Below are 22,005 nucleotides of genomic sequence, written 5' to 3'. Positions count from 1 at the left end.
AACAGGGCCAAGGTCACAAGAGTATTTACAGGACATACAAATTAACCCCCAAAGCTAATGGTGTGGAATTTCTATAAACATGTTAGAGGACTGCTGTATTTAATGCTATCTCTTTTCTCTCTCTCTTCTCTCTCTCACATGTCTTTGTCTCTGTCTGTCTTTCTCCCTTTTCTCTTTCTTTTCTCTCTCTTCCTCACTTCTCTCTCTCTCATGCAGCATTTCCAAAGTTTGATGAGCAGCAGCTCTTTCCTCTATGTATTGGAACAACTCCGAAGACTTCCAGATATACTTCTTGCACCGAGATACACTGCAAAAAGGTGTGTGTGTGTGTGTACACTTTGCTAAGCAAAATCAAGCCAAGGTAGAAAAAGCGACTGACTTTTGTTTGGCGTGTTTAATTCACTTCTTGTATTGCAGGTTCTGTGGAGCTGGTGAACAGTCTTGACTGAAAAAGAAACCTGGAAAGGTCCAGATGAGACAGAGTGTGACTCTGAAACTTTTTAGAGGTGTGAGCACACAGCACACACACACACACACACACACTCTTATTCATTCAGTAATCCATTTATTTATACAAATTCTTGCTGGTGGATTCCGCCTGTTGTGTGGTTAATAAATAGCAACAATGATGAGGCATTTTTTCAATCATGACGTGTGTGTGTGTGTGTGTGTGTATGTGTGCGTGCTTGTTGTGCTACAATTTCTTCAAACATATATGAATAAAACTTCAATCTTTGGATTGTGTATTAACCTTAAAATGAAAATCTCACTCACATGTGATTGTGTGTGTCTGTGTAGTATGACTACGAATACGCATGAGCGTGGAGAGAGGGTGATTCTGGGTAAAGGCACGCTTGGCATCGTCTATGCAGGTCGTGACCTCAGTAACCAGGTGCGACTGGCCATCAAGGAGATTCCTGAGCGGGACAGCAGGTAGGACACAGGGCTCACTTCACCTGTAGCAAGAAAGTATGTGTGTGTGTGTTTGGGTGAGTGGGTGGGTTTGCATAATGACACACTTTCACAATGGTGTGAAATGGTGCTGTTGGAAATTGTGTAATTTACTGTATTAAAAATATATATTTATAAATAAGCATAATGTGTCTGAGATTTAAATGAGTCTAATAACAATAAAATAAAATAAAATAAAATATTTTATATTAAAATAATAAAATGACTCTAATAACAATAAAATATAATAAAATATTTTATATTAAAATAATAAAATGACTCTAATAACAAAGTAATATAATAAAATATTTTATAATAAATGACCCTAATAACAATAAAATAATATAATAAAATATTTTATAATAAAATGACTGTAATAACAATAAAATAATATAACTGTGTAACTTTTTTTTTTAAATTAGGTTGAAATAAATAAATCAAACCTAGTTCCACTTTTTTTTTAATGTTTCCCCTATTGCAAAACATTTTCAGACATGGACATGGAGGTTTTTCTCCGAAGGAAACGTCTTTTCTGATAAACGGGATGAACTTCTGAGAGGTTTTCCTCATGTTTCAGTTCTGCTAACAAGTTTGTCTGCTGATTCCGAGCTGTGTCCACACACAAACACACACACACATTTGCACTCAGACACAAATTTCTGTCACATACATGTGATTATTATTATTTATTTCTTTTTTTTGTGAAGCCCTGATGTGGGATGTTTCCTCTCCTGATATGCGTCTGGCCTTTTACATCTATTGTCCTGGTCTTGTTTATGCTGTAACCAGAGACGAGATAATGATGAGTATTAATGTGACTCAGCAGTTTGAGGCCGTCTCTGTACGGCGTGAACACTTCAGTTTATTTCTGATTCTAGACAAAAAAAAATTCTCAAAAAGATCTGGTAGATGTGCGTAGCGTGAGATTGTGTAAGCTTCCTCTTCCTGTTATGTAATTACTTTTAGTGGGAGGCAACAACACTGACAGTACCCTAAAGTGCTCTCATGAAGGTTGGCAGTAGGGTGTGTGTGTGTGTGTGTGTGTGTGTGTGCAGGCTTTAAGCTCTCTTTGTGAGCACTAAATATCGTCATAATGACAGAAATGCATGACATTTTCCTTACTGATCTGCTGCTGCGCTCCCTTTTATTACCTTTTATTCAGTTATTCATTTATACCCTTGCAGCTTTTATCATTTAAAATTTATCGCTTCATTTATCGTCATCTTTGAATATATTTATTGCTAGATGTTTCAGCCGCAACAATGAGTATCATCATTATTAATGAATTAATTAATTCTCTATAACGCTACACGGATGCTTTCCTCGCAGAATTCTGGCTTGATGTTGATTTCTTTTCTGTTCACATCCCACCCTCACATCCTCACATCCTCACATCCTTCCCTCATTTTGTCACAGGAAGAAAGACATGAGGAAAGGAAGCGAGCAGGTGCAATTAGAGAAATGAGCCTTTTATTTGTCTAACTTCATTTCCCTTTATCTTGCTATTTATTTCTCTTGGTTCTCATTTGTAAGGATAATAAAGGGTCACATAAAGCAAACACGTGTCTCTTTTGCCTGTTGCTTTATTGTAATGCAGCAAAGATCACCTGCTCTATTATGCATTTATCCAGTTGTACAATCATGCAGCAGCAGCACAGTGCAGAAAATCCTGCAGCTACAGAGCTTCTATTATCTATTATTGCATAGATAACCATGTTGTGGAGGTTGGAGACAGATAGGCTGATTTGAGTGTTTCAGAAATTGCTGGATTTCACACATAGTAGTGATGAGGTTAATCACACTCCGATGCTGGTCTTGATGAGGTCCCTGACCACACTTCCTTGAGGTCAGTGGTCAGTATCTATTAAAAGTGGTCCAAGGAAGGAACAGTGGTGAAGCGGTTACAGGGTCATGGGCGGCCAAGGCTCATTGATGCACGTGGGGAGCGAAGGCAGGACCGTGTGATCCGATCCAACAGACGAGCTACTGTTGCTCAAATTGCTGAAGAAGTTAATGCTGGTTCTGATAGAAAGGTGTCCAGAATACACAGTGCATGGCGGGTCAGCAAAAGGGGAGCAACACAATATTAGGCAGGAGGTCATAATGTTATGCCTGGTTGGTGTATATTGTACTGTACTATATCACAGCCTGAGAGTGTAAGAGGATGAAACTAATCACACTCATGTGTTTGTCTTCACCTCCCTAATGCACAGTATGAATTTGGTGAAAATCTGATAACTGAATTTTTCTGTTTAAACACTGAGACTAACCCCTTACTGTTTTTGGCCAAAAAATGGACATTGTCCGAATTCACAGTGTGTGATTGGGCGGTCAAGACGCGCAGGGTGTGATTATTTTTACTGCAATCACACTACAAAGCTGAAATCAGAGCTACTGTTCTGTACTATACTCATCAATCGTACCATACTAGGAAATGTAAGAGGATGAAACTAATCACTCTCAAATATTCGTCCTCCCTCTCTAATGTCCCCTAAAATCAGACATCAGTGAATTTTTCTATGAAAAAAACAGAAAGGCTAATCATGTCTTACCATGTTTTTTTTTATATGGCCAAAAATTGAGGTTGTCTGATTTTAACTAACTTCACTGTGTGTAATCGGAAGGTAAACATGAGAGTGGAATTCATTTGCTCTAATCACGCTTCAGTCCTGAGATCTGGGACACTATACTGTACTATGCTCATGTATGGCATTATATCACTAATCTAATATGAAACTAATCATCCTCTCTCACTACCATGTTGGTTTTGACCTGCTTTATGCCCAGTATAACTCTGGTGAGATTAGTTTGTTCTTGTGGATGCTCCACTGCTGAAGTCTGAGTGCTTCTGTGCATCAGTACGTGAATTAGTAGTTATTATTCAAAATATGGCAGCTGAAAATTAAGACATGTTTATATATAGAAATATATAGACAGTAGACATTCACTATTTATTGTGCATTGATTATTTATTAGCGAAAGAACGGATCTAGTTAACATTAATTCTAGCTAATAAGCTAATAAGTTTGGGTGTGGAGGAACTTGACTGGCCTGCACGGAGTCCTGACCTCAACCTGATAGAACACCTTCGGGATGAATTAGAGTGGAGACTGCGAGTCAGGCCTTCTTCTCCGAACATCAGTGCCTGACCTCACGGATGTGCTTCTAGAAGAATGGTCAGAAATTTCCATAAACACACTGCCGCTTCTACACAATGATCTGATTAGATAACCGCATGAATGTGCAGTTGTAAAGGTTTTCCTGATCAAATGAACATTGCGTGTATATCAACCTAAAGCTGAGGTTGTAATGACAATATCTGGTGAAATATCATATCCCCACCTCCAATAACCTTTAAATAGCCCTTACTTCAGCCATCACTGCCTGTACGATCTGGTGCAGGGTTTTAACCCTCATGACATGTTTGAATGTAATGAATGTCAGCGTCCATGGATAGCCTGTGAGTTTGGGTTACAGCATCTGAGAATACAGCTCAGTGTCAAAAACAGTTGATCAAACTGGTGAAGAATTACGGTATCTTGCTTGAGAGGTCAAATCCGAACAGGTTTGTAGTACTGTCCTAATATTTTGTGTGTGTAGGTACTCCCAGCCTCTGCATGAGGAGATTGCCCTACACAAACACCTGAAACACAAAAACATCGTGCAGTATTTGGGCTCCATCAGTGAAAACGGCTTCATCAAGATTTTTATGGAGCAGGTACCAGGAGGTGAGACCGAAGTGTGCAGATGGTGTGCACCCAGACATTTTGTTTAAAAGCTTTAAAAATGAGACCATTTTCAATGTGAGAGAATTCTACAATAATATTACACATAATAGAATATATATATAGCACACATGCTCTTTTTCCTATTCCGATTTTCTTTTTTTCCCCTAGTTTTGCTGTCGTAGTTGTTGTTTTTGTTAGCTCTATCTGTATGTGTTGTTGTTGTTGTTTACAGGCAGTCTCTCAGCACTGCTGCGATCCAAATGGGGTCCGCTGAAGAACAACGAGCCGACCATCGGCTTCTACACCAAACAGATCCTGGAGGGGCTCAAATACTTACACGATAACCAGATCGCTCACCGAGACATCAAGGTACCAAGCTGCATGTCACTGTTCATATTGGGGGAAAAATGAGTGTCTCAGTTTGCAACCCGATTCAGTAGTCAGGATGATTCAGTAGTCAGAGATTATCATGAAGTCATCTCTCTCTCTCTCTCTCCCTCTCCCACAATCCCAAAATCCTACAGTGCAATGGGACATTTGCACTTTAAAAAAAAAAAACATAAAAATCAGGGAGCATTGACGTTCACTATGTTCCCTTACTGGAAATGATGTCATACTTTCTGAAGCCAAACTCTGTTGATAGAGGTGAATGTGTTTCTTGCATAGACAACAAACTGAATTATTATTTTTTGGCAGAGAGAGAAATAAAGAGAGTCTGGCTATTCTAGCTGCTATAATATAACGTCATGTAATTATCTATCTATGTTATGTATACATGTTGCACAACATTAAATATAATAGTTTTTATACTGAAAAATAATATTTTAAAGGGAATAAAACACTTTCGAATGTGCTGCTATTGGAAAATATTTCTCCTCAGGTTGAACTCTGCAGCATTACTCCACCACGCCGCTGATTATTTTCCTATAACTGCATGTAGCGAGAGTTTTACTTCCCTACCTCTTTAAACAATTGCATGCTGTTTCTGTAGCTTGACGGCATTAATGCAGGGGTTTATTGGTTCATTAACATTTAAACTAACAAACATTGAGCTTGTTGAAATATTAGTCATGTGTAATAACAAAGAACCCTCTGTTGATAGGTTGTTCACGGTATCTAGTGAATCAGTGTGCTACATTTAGCTAGGTGAGCTGGAGCTGGGAATTTCCTTGAACGTTTTCTGCGTGTCACATGAAACCAGTGACCGTCCTCTATTTATAGCTGAGCCCGAAACAATAAAAATACATGGCGTCATAACCATCAATTTTCAGCTGTATACCTTGATGATAAGCCTTGCTTTGTCCTGTGGTGAGAGGGGAATTTTCTACAGCACGTGGGCTCTTAGTGTTATGGAGTAACATCATGACATCATACACGCCTCATTTCTTTCCTTAATCCTGTATGAAGGGTCACGCTGGTAAATGGTAATCTGTTTGCGCTCTTGCACTGCTTAAAAGCGCGACTGCAGGAAGATCCTTTCTGGGCGTACAAGTAGAGTGTTCATGTGGTTTTCTTGGAGCAGCGCCACAGTTTCTGTGAAATCATGCTGATAAGAACACGTCTTTCATCTTGCTATCATTTCACACGGGTAACTTTTAAGCCATCAGAAACAGATCTTTACTACCTTTTCACTAGTGTTTAATATCTAGAAATGACTCAGTTTTACACCATGCACATGTGATGATTCATCGCACCATACATGTATAAAATGTATCCGTCCTCCGCAGGGAGACAACGCCCTGATAAACACCTACAGTGGAGTTCTGAAGATCTCTGATTTTGGGACATCAAAGCGCCTGGCTGGCATCAACCCCTGCACCGAGACCTTCACTGGTACCCTCCATGTTTTCTATAATAAAACTGTAGTCCTAACACTGAGTATCCACTATACACTTTCTTCAGCTGGTTCTTTCATCCAGAGCACCTTCAGATTTTAATTTATGCTAACGAACTTCTTTTCTATATTTTATGTGACTGATATACACCGATCAGGCATAACATTATGAACACTGACAGGTGAGGTGAATAACACTGATGATCTCCTCATCATGGCACCTGTTAGTGGGTGGGATATATTAGGCAGCAGGTGAACATTTTGTCCTCAATGTTGATGTGTTAGAAGCAGGAAAAATGGACAAGTGTAAGGATTTGAGCGAGTTTGACGAAGGGCCAAATTGTGACGGCTAGACCACTGGATCAGAGCATCTCCAAAACTGCAGCTCTTGTGGGGTGTTCCCGGTCTGCAGTGGTCAGTATCTATCAAAAGTGGTCCAAAGTAGGAACAGTGGTGAACCGGTGACAGGGTCATGGGCGGCCAAGGCTCATTGATGCTACTGTTGCTCAAACTGCTGAAGAAGTTAATGCTGGTTCTGATAGAAAGGAGTCAGAATACACAGTGCATGACGGGTCAGGGCTGTTTTGACGGCAAAAGTGGGACCAACACAATATTAGACAGGTGGTCATAATATGCCTGTTCAGTGTATATATATAATTAATGAGAAGGTGCTGAATAATTTTCTATAACAGCTCTGACAGTAGTTTAGTCTGCAAGGCAAAATCACAGGATGTGCCACAAAATCAAAATCTAATAATAAACAAATTATACTTTTAATTGAAGAAAGAAACCATCTAATAATCCTGATCTTTCTCTAAGGAGATATTTATTTATGAAAGCAGTCTTCAGTGTCAGTAGGCCTTCCAGCACAGGATGGAAAACTTTGTGCTTTCTAGGTTCCTTTTTAACTATAAACTGTACAAGTCGTCATTCAATTAAATAAAGCGCTGTAATCATTGACTTTTAATCCAGTTGCTGGGGTATAAGAGGAATAAAACACTTCCGGATGTTGTGCTTTAGGAAAATAACACACTTTGGGATTTTTACATTAACAGTGATTATTTTTCTATCACAGCATGTGCCAAAAAAGGTTTCTTCTTTTCTTAATGTCATTAAAACAAGAGGTTTTTCATAAATCTTTAATCGATGAAGGGTATTCAGTTCATCTGCAGATAGTGGATTCAGATCTGTGTAAATACTGTACTGCACCCTACTGTCTATAGATATAAGTGCAAATGTTTGTACACCCTTACAGTGAAAATGAAGAAAACAACAAAAAAGTGTCCAGTTTCACACCTCATAAATAACAAAACAGGTCAAAAGTGGAAAACATCTTGTCTTAGGTACTTCTTAGTAACCATCTTCAACACAGTCTAGCTCACTTCCTGTAAAGTTCTGACTTGAACCTTTGGCCTGGGAAACTAATGAGTGCTATTACAAATAAATAAATAAATAGAAGAGTACATTTAGTTCTTTTTGGAACAAAAGTTTGTGTGTTTTTTTTTTTTTTGATGCCTCTTCATCCCTTACTAAACATTTGGGTACTTTTTAGCCCTTGGGGCACTCTAAATTTGGACTGAGCTGTTCTTCAGAGAACGCGTTTGTCCCCCTGAGGTTTCTCTGAGAGAATAAAAGGCAGTGTGTTTGTCCCATGCTTGAATCTGACCAGAGAGCTTCTCAACTTTCACACACATTAAAGAAAGATTCAAATTGCATTAGGGACATTAATAAGTTTATCTGACATTAGAGCTGAGGTCTGTTGGAACTTTCTGGTGTTTCAGTGCAGGTTTTTGTCTTCTAGGACATTCACAGCTAAGTGCTGAACAGAACATGACGCTGTGTGTTGTTTGTGGTGTGTGTTTTTCTTTGCAGGAACATTACAGTACATGGCTCCTGAAATTATAGACAAAGGACCTCGTGGTTATGGGAAGCCAGCGGATATCTGGTCACTGGGCTGTACCATTATAGAGATGGCCACAGGAAACCACCGCTTTATGAGCTGGGAGAACCACAGCGGCCATGTTTAAGGTCAGAGAACGTCCGATTGTTCATTTCTCAGGCTTTCACAGAGACTTGGCCTGAATCCCAAATGCAAGAATGCATGGCTAGTTGTTTTCAGTTATGCTCTGTGATTTTTCCTGTTCAATTAAACAACTGTCATTAAAGTAAACAGGAATGAAGTGTATGGGGAAAGAAGATCCACATCCGTGTGCACATGCAAGAGGAGCATATAGATAACAGATAATAAAGCTGAGATTTTGTTGTGGAAACACAACAAAGCACTGGAATCTTCTTTTAAATTACTACCAGTTAGAAAAACAACAACAAACTGAGCATGTTGTCTTCCACCTCATCAGATGTACATGTATAAAATTAAGATAACATTGTTCGATCTTCTCTGTGCCTCGCTGTCTCTGAGCTGAGTGAAACTGTTGAAAGTACATCAGAGGATTTCCTGAGAACATGGAAAAAGGTCTCAAGATGGTGATCTAGCTTCACAAGTATTTTTCCAGACAGGAATCCTGAGAATTTAAATAAACATTTTCATGGCATGGCTTCATGCTCTCAGGAAGCTCATCCTCTAGTTAAAGCCCAGTATAGGAATTCTGGCCTGTTCCTTAGACTAAGCCGTACATTCCTCAGCCATGTAGGGACTGCCGGTATTGCTGAAAAGGGGACTGTCCGTAATCCCATGCTGGAAATGTGACTGTACTGAGATGTGCTACAGGTTTTGTTGATATGTTCATAAAATAAGGGTTTTATTGAGTCATAAAGTGCATCTTTAGATTAACTTTGTGTGTTTGTGTGCATGTAGGTGGGATATTTTAAGATCCATCCAGAAATTCCAGACACCATGTCGGCTGAGGCCAAGGCGTTCATCTTGCGCTGTTTCGAGCCGGACCCGGACCTCTGCGCTACAGCCAACGAGCTGCTCATGCACGACTTTCTGACCGTCCGTCTCGCAAGAAAAAGCCAAGGGAACAACTTCACAGGTGTGTTTATTGCTTAAGCAGTGTGCATGTGCACAAGATGTGTTTTATTGTATAGACTTTTATGTGACGATTATATCTGCGTGATATGTGATGGTCATCTTACTTTTTACAGCACAATGGACAGGAATAAAATGACTTGAACATTCTCTCAGAAATCCTGTCAGGTTAGCTTATGTTAGCTCCAGGTTAAGATTAGCATGGTTTACACGTTAGCTACAGGTCAGGATTAGCAGTGAAAATTGTAAACAAAGATCTGTAGTTTGTACAATGTACAAAGAACAAAAGTTTCTCTCAGAAATGCAGTCAGGTTAGCTTCTGGTGGCTGTGTGGCTAACATTAGCTGTGACGTTGTAAAGAAATTTATTAACATTCTCTCAGATGTTATCTATATGGCTGTTTTAGCAGCTTCCTTTAAATTTGCTATGTTAAAGTTCTAGCATGTTAAAAGAATAACTCTTTCTTTGCGTTTTCCTAGCTTTAACTCCAGCAACTGGTGAGTCTGATATTTTACACTTTACTATTTATTAATAAACTGACATTGAGGAAGAGTATGTGATACAAATGCCTTCCTGTAACTGGACCTGAATCCCTGCTATATCTCACCCAGAATATGCGCAGTATTTCGCTGCCTGTTCCGGTGGTGGTTGAGGACACAAGCAGCAGCAGCGAATCTGACTCCGTCTCTCCAGACAACGAACTGAGCACCAACCCTTCAACTTCAAGCCCAGTGTCAAGTGCCTTAGTGAGAGAGAGGTCAAGGTCATCGCTCGCTCTTCCTCAGGTAACAAGAGAGAGAGTAGAACCAGGAGATATGGAGATAACCAGGGGCTATTGATCTGACACCTGAAATGGTTAGTTTTCCTTCATGAGTGAGTAGAGACAGAGAGAGTGTGTTCTTTAGCATCCCGGTGGAGCAGTTTGAGGACCACAGCGGCCCACCGTCTGTAGAGGAGAAGGACCCTGGCTTCTTTATGCTGAGAAAGGACAGCGGCGCAGGGCCACGCTGCACCGGATCCTTACTGAGGACAGAAACAAGATAGTCACTAACCTGCAGGAAAGCGCTCACACAGGTGAGCATACACACAATACGAAGGCTGTGACTTTACTGATACGATGATGATAACAAAAAGACTTGACATTTTCTCTACAGGGTGCAGAGGAGACCAAGCTAAAGCAGGAGCACATTTACACTCTGGTGGCCAGCCTGGGGGATTTTGTCCGAGTGGCTGACCGAAAGATCATCGCCAACACGCTGTCGCAGCTGAAACTGGAGCTGGACTTCGACAGCGTCTGCCATCAGCCAGCTGCAGGTGGTGCTGTTCGGGTTCCAGGACGCGGTGAGTGTCTTTTTCAGCTTCGGCACTCGAGGAGCGATGTGAAATGTTCAGAGAAATTTGTTAGAGCAGGCAGAATTGTTGTCCAGACTTTTTCAGTTTATATTTGCCTGGAGGAAGCAATAAGGGTTCAAAGAAAAGAGGGGAAAAAACACACTCCTTGATTTTGTAGAACAACTAGCAGTAAATTGTGTGAGGTTGTGCTCCAGGCTCCCTGTGACCCTGTGTAGGATAAATGGTGTTTACCATGATGCCCCCTACTGCCCAGCTGTCTGTAGTGTCCTTGTAGTATTTATGAATCTGTTCTGTTGAACATGCCTCAGGATCATTTGAGGATACTTTGGTGTAGAGATTAATTCATGTACAGTGCTAGTGTAAGATTAACTACCTGACTCACTTTATTCGTCTACAAATATGAGATTATGGACATACTTCCTGTTTAAAAGATTGAAGCAATTTAAATTAAACAGAGTATAGTTTATCTATTTAAAATATTTCAAAAATTCCCAATTGAAAATTCAACATCCATAATATTTAGGGAAGTGAAAACAGGACGTTACTTTCTAAAGTACTTCTCCATAATATTTATTATCATAGCGACTCTTTTTTTGTTGTTGTTAATAATAAACAATAAGGATTCTCTTGTGACTCGATTTCTAGGTCCATTTCTTATCTAAAACTACAGCCGGAAGCTCACAACATCATCCATTGTTTTTGCTTCTGTATGAAAGAGATCATGGTTTTGCTTTCCTTGGGTCAAATAAGAGAGCTGGCATGAGACCAAAATCTTAGACACGTCACAGTTATAAAACAGATGTGTCAATACTTTACAAATGTAAGTAAAAGTAAAATGCAATATATTATATCATCATTGCCCCTACACTGTGAGCTTAGAATAGCCTACTACACCATGTTGCATAAAAACCCCAGTTAATCAGATAGTAACAGACTGATCTGCAGACTGTATCTGGGTTTGCTCTGGACACAATGTGCTGAATTCTACAGCTGTGAGCTTATGGAAATGAAAAACACAGACTTTTGTATTGTGCTTGAGCGCCATCTAGTGGCGAGAACAGTGACGTGAAAACACACGCGCATTTAAGCCAAATATTCATAAATTTATTGTTAACTTAAGGGATGGATAAAACATCAATTCAACATCTGACCTTCAGTTGTCAAATTGTCAGGTTTTTTTAATTTTTTATTTATTTTTTTAAAAATCACACATTGTGATTGTGATTTTATATTTCTGATCTGTTTAATTCTCAAATCTACACTGTACTGCCAAAAGTTTTGGGACGTCTGCCTTTACATGTACATGAATGTAAAATGGAGTTGGGCCCCGCCCTTTGCAGCTATAACAGCTTCAATTCTTCTGGGAAGGCTTTCCACAAGGTTTAGGAATGTGTTGCAGGGAATTTTTTGACCATTCCTCTAGAAGCACATTTGTGAGGTCAGGCACTGATGTTGGGACGAGAAGGTCTGTCTCACAGTCTCCGCTCTAATTCATCCCAAAGGTGTTCTATCGGGTTGAGGTCAGGACTCTGTGCAGGCCAGTCAAGTTCCTCCACACCAAACTCTCTCATCCATGTCTTTTATGGCCCTTGCTTTGTGCACTGGAGTGCAGTCATATTGGAACAGGAAGCGGTCATCCCCAAACTGTTCCCACAAAGAGCATGAAATTGTCCAAAATGTCTTGGTATGCTGAAGCATTAAGAGTTCCTTTCACTGGAACTAATGGGCCAAGCCCAACCCCTGAACTCAATGATTTGGAGGGGTGTCCCAAAACTTTTGGCAATATAGTGTAGCATAAAGAAAAACGAGAAACGGTGAGGGATTAGATTTTATAAACTATAAGTTAACAGAAACTTGTTTCCCTTGACATTTTCATGCCATCATTTGAAATATTTTCTATTTATTTAATTATTTATTTACTATTGTATCCTCTTAGCATTATTTTTTATTGGACTGTGTCCTGTCTGGATATTTTATTCTCATGTATGTATAGCACTTATTTAGGGGTAACTAGTGTTCTAAATTTAGTAGATAAACAACATTAAATGTAACAGTAACAATCGTGTGGTATTTTAATTAATAAGAATTTACAAAACAGCTGTGGTATAAAACATGACAATTTCCCTCTGTCACTGTGTGTGTGTGTGTGTGTGTGTGTGAACTGCACATGCGTCTGCAGATGAACAAAGTGCTGCGGAATCACAATATCAAACCTCACTGGATGTTCGCTCTGGATAACATCGTCCGGAAAGCCGTACAGACCGCCATCACCATCCTGGTGCCGGGTAACGACTCCACTTTCTCCACTGCATCACTGAACCCTGTCTGGATGTATATTCTGTAATTTGGGGGAAAAGAAAATGATATAAATATTAATAGCTGGTGTATTTTCTCATAGCTTCAGAGGGCAGTGCAACTGTAGGTTTCAGACAGGGCTGTAACAGCTAACGAAAAATAACACACTAATAAAAAATGGTTCTAAAGCATGGTGTAGCATGTAAAGACAAATTTTTTATGGCAGGAAGTAAGCAAATAACAAACAGTCAATTTGGTTACTTCGTTTAGGTAAACGATATATTTTTTTAATATATGTGTCCAGTCATCAAAGCTCTCATGCTTTCGGCTCACATCGAAGGAGGTGAGAGTCTGTTCCAGAAAGATTTAAAGCTTACTGCGAAAAACATGGCATGAAAATTTCAGGAAGTGAGCTCACTGGTGGATCATTGGCCTTTATTTTGAATTTGATTGGTCAGAATAGATATTAAATTAAAATTACGGCTCTTCAGAGACTGACATAACTGGTCAGTGTGTCCTACTGACATATACATGGAGGTTATAGAGAATGTTGTGAAAAACAAATCACATCCAATTATCAGTAGTTCGTCCATTTTGCTCTGACCTCTCTCATCAGAAGGGTCTTTATCTTGTGCCAAGTTTAACGTAATGAGCACTTTTTATGCACATAAACTTGAGAAATGCCTTTTGATGACAGATGTCGGAGGTGAGTGGCCAGACTGGTTTAAGCTGACTGGAAATGTACAGTAACTTTCGAGCAGAAAAGCATCCACAATTGGATGAACTACAGCAGAAGCAGAACAACACACACTGGTCAGCTGGACTGATGAAAAGTTGTCAGTTGTCCGGTTCTGCTGTGCTTTTTGCTCAAAGTAGCCTCAGATTTTTGTTCTTGGCTGACACAAATGGAACCTGATGTAAAAGTTGATAGTTTTCTCTCTCTCTCTCTCTCTCTCTCTCTCTCTCTCTCTCTCTCAGAGCTCAGACCACACTTCAGCTTAGCGTCTGAAAGTGACCATGCCGACCAGGAAGAAGTCGATGAGGATGCCATCCCTCGTGGAAGCCTCACCAACAAAAACCGAAACCCGACCATCGCCAACCCACGATGACACGGTGGCCACATCTGGAGTGAGCACGCTCAGTTCAACCGTCTCAGAGTCTCAAACCGCGGCAGCGTTCCATTAAGCATGGAGCTCAGCCGCATGAAGCTTGAGACCAGCAGGTGGAGTTTTTTAATACGGCTTTAACAAATTACTTTTAAAGTCTCTATGTAAGTATAATGGAGCTATGGTCAAATGTTACGGTAGTGTTTGGTTACTGATAAAATTCTTTTTGTGCTCTTGACACGTGTGTGTTTCAGGTTGTTGGAGGAGTTGATGGAGAAGGAACGAGAGTATCAGTGTATCCTACATCAGGTTTTGGAAGAGAGGGAGAGAGAGATTAAACTACTGAAAAGTCGCTCTGAGCCTATTGGATTTAGTCCACACACACACACACACACGCACACACACCTCCCTAACCCCTTCCCCTCATTATGTAAACTTAATGCTGGTGTGTTAGTTTAGCACTAAGTGATTTTGTTATTTTATTATATAATGAAGCATTTGTGTGTTTGGGGTTTCATCTGTAGATGTTCACGACTCCCTCAGTGAATACTCCGAGTTCATTGGGAAGTGAGGGTGACCCTGAGCTGCTCAAATGGCTCAGGCTCCATGGAGCTGATGTAGACTCTATAGACCGGGGGTAACATCTCCTGCCACCTTTATTTGTACACTAAATAATGCTTTCCACCAAAGTTTAAAAAAAACCAACAACAATATTTAGCGGTGATTCTGAGTTTAGCATTTCTCCTACTGCAGATCGTAGCGGAGGGACTACACTCTGGACGATATCCTTCACTGTGTCACCAGGGATGACCTGAAAAGTCTGAGATTAAAGTAAGTTTTCCAAAATGTGCCTCATTTATCAGCCTTTTTTCAAACCGAACTGATTTTCTTCATATTAGAGTGTGTGTACACCCGATCAGCCATAGCATTGTGAGCTGTAAGAGGTGAAGTGAATAAGACTGATCATCTCCTCATCATGGCACCTGTTAGTGGGTGGGATATACTAGGCAGCAAGTCAACATTTTGTCCTCAAAGTTGATGTTAGAAGGAGGAAAAATGGACAAGCGTAAGGATTTGAGCTTGAGTTTGATGAAGGGATGTGTGATGGCTAGACCACTGGATCAGAGCATCTCCAAAACTGCAGCTCTTGTGGGGTGTTCCCGGTCTGCAGTGGTCAGTATCTATCAAAAGTATCCTTTAAAGGATCTGCTGCTAACATCTTGGTGCCTGAATCACGCCCCCTGTATGCTTAAAAAGCTTTGTTCTGTGAATGTCATCCAAGCCACTTTATATATTAAAACTAAAAGCCCAGGCGAAACCCTCCTCAATTCACGTGCATCACAAGATTTAAAAAGAGCTGCAGCAAACTCGAGCATTTTTAGCCACAACAATCTCAATACAAGTGTGAAATCCTCGAGGACTGACAACATGTCAAAGCCTGCTGTAATACTGTGCTGTGTTTCATATGGACTTATTTTATACTTGTTTCTCTCTCTCTTTCTCCTACTCCCTCTCTTTCTCTCTGTTACTCTTCCTCTCCCTTTCTCCCTCCCTCTTTTTCCCTCTTTCATCGCCCCCCCCCCTCAGGGGTGGAATCCTGTGTAAGCTTTGGAAATCTATTAAAGAATACAGAGAGAACCCGGCTGAGACGGCCAGCTTGCTGTCTCTTCTACTTTTGGCGTAATTCTGGTGTGTGTTACAGACCAAAAAAAAACCAACAACCCTGAGAACCTGCTCCAGACCTGCACCACACAGACGCATCACGACTCCGGCACGAGCTCCGTGTCCTGACCTGTAGAGAATAAATCTGCTCCATCTGGATGTTTTACTCTGCTCTGTTATGTGATATCCAGTTCGACAGAGCTTTAATACTCGAGCCATTTTGCGTGTGGCCCAATCTGGGATGGAGTTGTTACTCATGGCAGGCCAGGACACACACTTTTATACTGAGGTTTTTAATATCAGCTTGTACCCAGAACATTTTGAGGGGTCATGTACAGCGTATTTACCTTCTTTCACTATTTAACATGTCAGAAGGCTGTGGAGAGAATGAACGGCTGAGGCTAGAGTACACAGGTTGGAGATTCGCTTGTTCGTGGTTTACAAACTGAGACTGATCATTTGTCCTGAAAGACAGACAGCATCCTTCAGTCAGAATTTCCATACTTCTTACCTTAAGTTAACTTGGGCTTAAACATTTACCTAGCTTTTCAATCTTAACACTATATATTTTTTATTATTATTGTGGTGTATTATGAATTTTTGTTTTTACGTTCCGTTACATTGTGTAGTGTAAATACACTAGGTTTTTGACGTATAAAGCCACTTGTTCGAAGCTTTCGTACTGGGTCCTGTGTTTTAGCACAACAAAACGTGTCGCATATTTGAGTTAACCGCCATAAATATATACCGTTTTTCCCCTAATATAATCCTTAACATTCTTTCCAACTGTACTGTAACGGAACAAAGCTTGAAGATGTTCTCAAAGCCAGATTTCTGTAACAAGTGAAATGTAGGATGATGTTTTTTTTTCTATTTCTTACCACATACCTCCAACCCAATATACATAAACATGTAGGAATCCTGACTTTATAGAGCTTTAGCCCAGTCTCAATGCTTAACGTTCATATTTTGACCATTTTCATTCAGCACAGCTTGTTCTGTATTTGATATTTAATGTCATTTATTTAATGAGGATTAAATAATGAGATGATTTGTGTATTGTTACATGACAATCCTGAGAATTAACTGTGAAATTAAAGTGGGACCTGAAAATCATTTGAGAGTTTGAGATTATGTGGATCTTTTTTTTATTATTATTATTATTAATGATCGTAATAATGCAAGCTTAAACTAAAGGAAGAAAAAAAAAACAGGTTGGTTGAGGAGGGAAGGAACTGTTCTTAACCCTAAACATTCAACATTCCATCTTATAACATGGCTATGCATGGCTTATAAACACCAGAGAGTGTGATTATAAATGATTATAAACACCAGAGAGTGATTATAAATGATTATAAATACCAGAGAGTGTGATTATAAATGATTATAAACACCAGAGAGTGTGATTATAAATGATTATAAACACCAGATTGTGTGATTATAAATGATTATAAATACCAGAGTGTGATTATAAACACCAGAGAGTGTGATTATAAATGATTATAAACACCAGAGTGTGATTATAAATGATTATAAACACCAGAGAGTGTGATTATAAATGATTATAAACACCAGAGAGTGGGATTATAAATGATTATAAACACCAGAGTGTGTGATTATAAACACCAGAGTGTGATTATAAATGATTATAAACACCAGAGAGTGTGATTATAAATGATTATAAACACCAGAGAGTGGGATTATAAATGATTATAAACACCAGAGTGTGTGATTATAAACACCAGAGTGTGATTATAAATGATTATAAACACCAGAGAGTGTGATTATAAATGATTAGAAATACGAGAGTGTGATTATAAATGATTAGAAATACCAGAGTGTGATTATAAATGATTATAAACACCAGAGAGTGTGATTATAAATGATTATAAACACCAGAGAGTGTGATTATAAATGATTAATATAGTTGCAAGCAACAATGATCGGGCCCAAGCTTAACGGCAACATCGGGGTGCAGGGTTATGAGTCTCTACACGGCGACTCAGCTGATCCCATAGGTTTTCTATGGAATTCAGGTCTGGAGAAAGTGCAGGCCACTCCACTTGAGGTACCCCAGCCTCCAGCAGCTGTTCCCTAATGATGTGACCTTGATGAGCTGGAGCATTGTCGTCCATGAAGATGAAATTAGGTCTGTGTTGTTCATGCAGGGGCACAATGACTGGATTAATGATGTTATTCAGGTAGTATTGGCTTGTCACTGTACCATTCACAAGATGTAGGGCAGTTCTGTATTGAGTGGACACACCTGCCCAGACTGTAACACCACCACCACCACCACCACAGGCTCGTCTGGTGATAACAGTGGCTGATGCATAGTGCTCTCCTTGCCATCATTTCTGCTCAACGTGAATCGACTTTCATCAGAGAACAACACTGAGGTCCACTGCTCCCTGGCCCGACGTCTGTGCCTGGTGGTGTGGTCAGATACGTCCACTTCTATGCCTTTCTGTGACTCTTCCAGTCTCTCTGTATCTCTGTCGCAACCTGCTGATGACACTCTGTGACACACTAAGCTCAGTGGCCACTTCCCTCTGAGAACATCCTGTTTGAAGCCTCGCAATGGCGAGGTACTGTTGATCAATTGTTAGGTGTCGTCTTGGTCTCATGATGTCAAAATGTGAACAGCATGATGAAGAGGACTGTTTAAATACCAATTCTAATGGAACCAGAAAATTTATTGGTTGATTCATGGATCAAACACCAGTTGTGAATTTTGCCGTTAAGCACCTTGTTAGAGAACAGCAAGTTATGCAAAAAGTACTGAAACACTGAACAGTTGGACATGTGCATTCAAAAGTGTAGAGAAGGTCAAATTAAGTTCACCTGTAAAGGTTATAGTGCATTTTAGGTGCATCCTGAAATTTCACCCGAAAGACGAATATTCTTAACTTTTTGTGAGTAATGTATATGTATATATACACACATGTACACTACCAGTCAAAAGTTTGGACACACCTTTTAATTCAATGTTTTTTGTTTAGGGATTTATTTTCTACATTCTAGAACAATACTGGAGATTACAAAACTATGAAATAACACACATGGACTTCAGTAATCCATATGTAATGACAACAAAAAACAGTCTCAAAAAACATCCCAAAATAACAGACTTCCTGTTAAGCAGATCCCATGACAGGTGGATGAACGTCATTAAGCTCAGTGAGATCTAAATGTATACCGGGTCTCATGCATATACGTGAAAGTGAATATGAGCTGTGCAGCTATATTTCTGACACAGTTCCAGGGGGCGCTGTGACAGCCCTGTGCCACGCCCAGGGACCAGCCACACTGGACTTTCTCAAACATTTGCACTTTATATGTGAAATATTTTGGAACATTAGGCCTCTGAAATACCTCTTCTGACCCAGGTGACTCCAGCATATCAAAGCCCTTTAGAGAAGTTGAGTACAAGTGCACTGAATTACCATTTTATTTAAATAGCTGTGTAAGTATTAATAAGCTGTGTTTAAAACTGCTTTACTACACATACTGGCACATTTTAACATAATACAGATTGTCCAAACTGATGTTTGTGAGATCTGAGAGGTCTTTGTGGGTAAACTCATTTCACATTAAACTGCCACAGAGGTCAAATGTAAATTAAACCAAAGAACAGAGCTGCACAGTTATAATTTTTCTCTGGTCTAAACCTAAGAATAACAGGGTAAAATGATAAAAAGAGTTTTGTATTATTTTTTACATGCACCAGGACTGATTAAAGTTAATAAATAAAGAATCAGACATGCTTTTATTTACCTGTTTTTTATTTTTATTTATTTTTAACTTCAGATAGCCAGGGGTGGTGTCAAACACTTGGATATTTTCTAATGCTGAAGCCCAACAAAGCCCTTCCATTCCACTAATTCACCTTGTGCCTCACTGTGTGTACATCCATTACATCCGTCTAATGTTTCACCAAGAAATTAATAAACTGTATGTGGAACCATCAACATCTCTCATTAACGTCTTGAGCAAGCTGTTAGCCCGTACCTGGACGTATGTCCCTGAATTTGCATCAAGAGTCCTGACCCAAGCTATTTTTTCTATTCAAGGCTTTGAGGAGCACAAAGATGCATACATCCTTTTTTGTGGATCTAGTTAAGCCACAGTGCTCGACTCAAGCGTCCAGGAAGGCTCGCTCTATCTATCGTGAGGGAAAAAATGATTTGATCCCCTGCTGATTTTGTACGTTTGCCCACTGACAAAGAAATGATCACTTTGTAATTTTAAAAAATCCAGAAAAACACATTTCAGAAAAGTTCTACATTGATTTGCATTTTATTGAGTGAAATAAGTATTTGATCCCCTATCAATCAGAAAGATTTCTGGCTCCCAGGTGTCTTTTATACAGGTAAGGAGCTGAGATTACAGTAGGAGCACTCTCGGGGAGTGCTCTTAATCTCAGCTGGTTACCTGTATGAAAGACACCTGTCCACAGAAGGAAGCAATCAATCAGATTCCAAACTCTCCACCATGGCCAAGACCAAAGAGCTGTCCATGGATGTCAGGGACAAGATTGTAGACCTACACAAGGCTGGAATGAGCTACAAGACCATCGCCAAGCAGCTTGGTGAGAAGGTGACAACAGTTGGTGCGATTATTCCCAAATGGAAAAAACACAAAAGGTCTGTCAATCTTCCTCGGTCTGGGGCTCCATGCAAGATCTCACCTCATGGAGTTTCAATGATCATGAGAACGGTGAGGAATCAGCCCAGAATTACACTGGAGGATTTTGTCAATGATCTCAAGGCAGCTGGGACCGTAGTCACCAAGAAAACATTTGGTAACACACTACGCCGTGAAAGACTGAAATCCAGTAGTGTCTGTCTGTCTGTCTGTCAGTCAGTAGTTTCCTGAAATTAGCTTGCAACTGGATCCTGGATTTCCTGACTGGGAGACTTCAGTCAGTCCGGATCAGGAGCAGTATCTCCAGCACCACCACACTGAACACTGGAGCTCCTCAGGACTGTGTGCTCAGTCCATTGCTGTTCACTCTGCTGACTCACGACTGTGCAGCAATGCACAGATCGAACCACATCGTCAAGTTCGCCGATGACACGACCGTGGTGGGTCTCATCAGCAAGAACGATGAGTCAGCATACAGAGAGGAGGTGCAACATCTAACAGCCTGGTGCAGAGCCAACAACCTCTCCCTGAACGTCGACAAGACCAAAGAGATGGTTGTTGACTTCAGGAGAGCACAGTGTGACCATTCTCCGCTGTCCATCGATGGATCCTCTGTGGAGATCATCAAGAGCATCAAATTCCTTGGTGTCCATCTGGTGGAGAACTTCACCTGGTCACTCAACACCAGCTCCATCACCAAGAAAGCCCAGCAGCGCCTCTACTTCCTGAGGAGGCTGAGGAAAGCCCATCTCCCTTCCCCCATCCTGACTGTGTTCTACAGAGGGACCATCGAGAGCGTCCTGAGCAGCTGCATCACTGCCTGGTTTGGGAACTGCACCGTCTCGGATCGCAAGACCCTTCAGCGGATAGTGAGGACAGCTGAGAAGATCATCGGAGTCTCCCTCCCCTCTATCACGGACATTTACACCGCACGCTGCATCCGCAAAGCTAACAGCATTGTGGCTGACCCCACACACCCCTCACACACACTCTTCACCCTCCTGCCATCTGGAAAGAGGTACCGGAGCATTCGGGCCCTCACAACCAGACTGTGTAACAGTTTCTTTCCTCAAGCCATTAGGCTCCTCAACACCCGGGACTGAACTGTTCTACACTCTCTCTCACACACACACTCTCTCTCTCTCTCTCTCTCTCTCTCTCTCTCTCTCACACACACACACACACACACACACACACACACACACACACACACACACACACACACACACACACACACTCTCTCACTCAGGACTGAACTGTATATTAACTCTCTGTCTCTCTCACACACAGATACACACACTCTCTCTTGACCGTGTGAACACACGCACACACAATTTATATTGTTCATTACTTACTGCACTCCCTCTACCTGTCATCCGCTGCTATAGTTATATTTATGTTTATTCTATTTGCACTACCTCAACCGCTGCTGTGTATTTT

General features: G+C 40.4%; 1 pseudogene; it reads left to right on the top strand.

Moving 5' to 3' along the window:
- Window positions 1-798: 798 nt before the first annotated feature.
- On the top strand, window positions 799-15,940 carry LOC131353906 (mitogen-activated protein kinase kinase kinase 5-like; annotated as a pseudogene).
- The last annotated feature ends 6,065 nt before the right edge of the window (window positions 15,941-22,005 follow it).

This window comes from Hemibagrus wyckioides, linkage group LG06 (genome assembly GCF_019097595.1).
Source record: "Hemibagrus wyckioides isolate EC202008001 linkage group LG06, SWU_Hwy_1.0, whole genome shotgun sequence".
Classification (NCBI taxonomy): Eukaryota; Metazoa; Chordata; class Actinopteri; order Siluriformes; family Bagridae; genus Hemibagrus; species Hemibagrus wyckioides.
Note: the sequence above shows the minus strand (reverse complement) of the source record. Positions and strands in the feature narration are given on the sequence as shown.